The 366-nt window shown below is 45.9% G+C and overlaps 1 protein-coding gene across 1 annotated transcript in view; it reads right to left on the bottom strand.

The window, feature by feature from the left end:
- Positions 1-366, bottom strand: part of LOC119586935 (putative neural-cadherin 2) — a gene marked incomplete at its 5' end in the record, with an annotated part of 72205 nt that overhangs the window by 28498 nt on the left and 43341 nt on the right.

The raw sequence follows: 366 nt of genomic DNA, 5'->3' as shown, positions 1-366 counted from the left end.
TGCTGCTTCTGCCTTTCCACTTGCTCCTGTACTACTAGCTCAAGTATCACATCCCCAAACAGCCAAAAAAAGAAACCGGTTATAGGGCAACCCAAAAGGCAGCAAGTCCCGGCAGTGCAGGCCTAAAGCATAGCCAGTTTATTAGTGAAATATTATCCTCTCTTAGATTGCTTAATTCTTGTGCATCTTTATTATTTACTCGAATACATTGATCTGATGAATACAGTATCAGTTTCCTAGATACGGGATACCGCTTGCCTCTGGGTCTGACTGGGCATGTGTGTGTCCGGGTAGCGGGTTCGAAACATCCCACCGTAGTGAGACAGCCTCTCCGAAATCAAAGGACCCTTCGCCTTATTTCGCGAT

Source organism: Penaeus monodon, chromosome 22 (genome assembly GCF_015228065.2).
Source record: "Penaeus monodon isolate SGIC_2016 chromosome 22, NSTDA_Pmon_1, whole genome shotgun sequence".
NCBI lineage: Eukaryota > Metazoa > Arthropoda > Malacostraca > Decapoda > Penaeidae > Penaeus > Penaeus monodon.
This window is presented reverse-complemented; position numbering and strand designations above follow the sequence as displayed.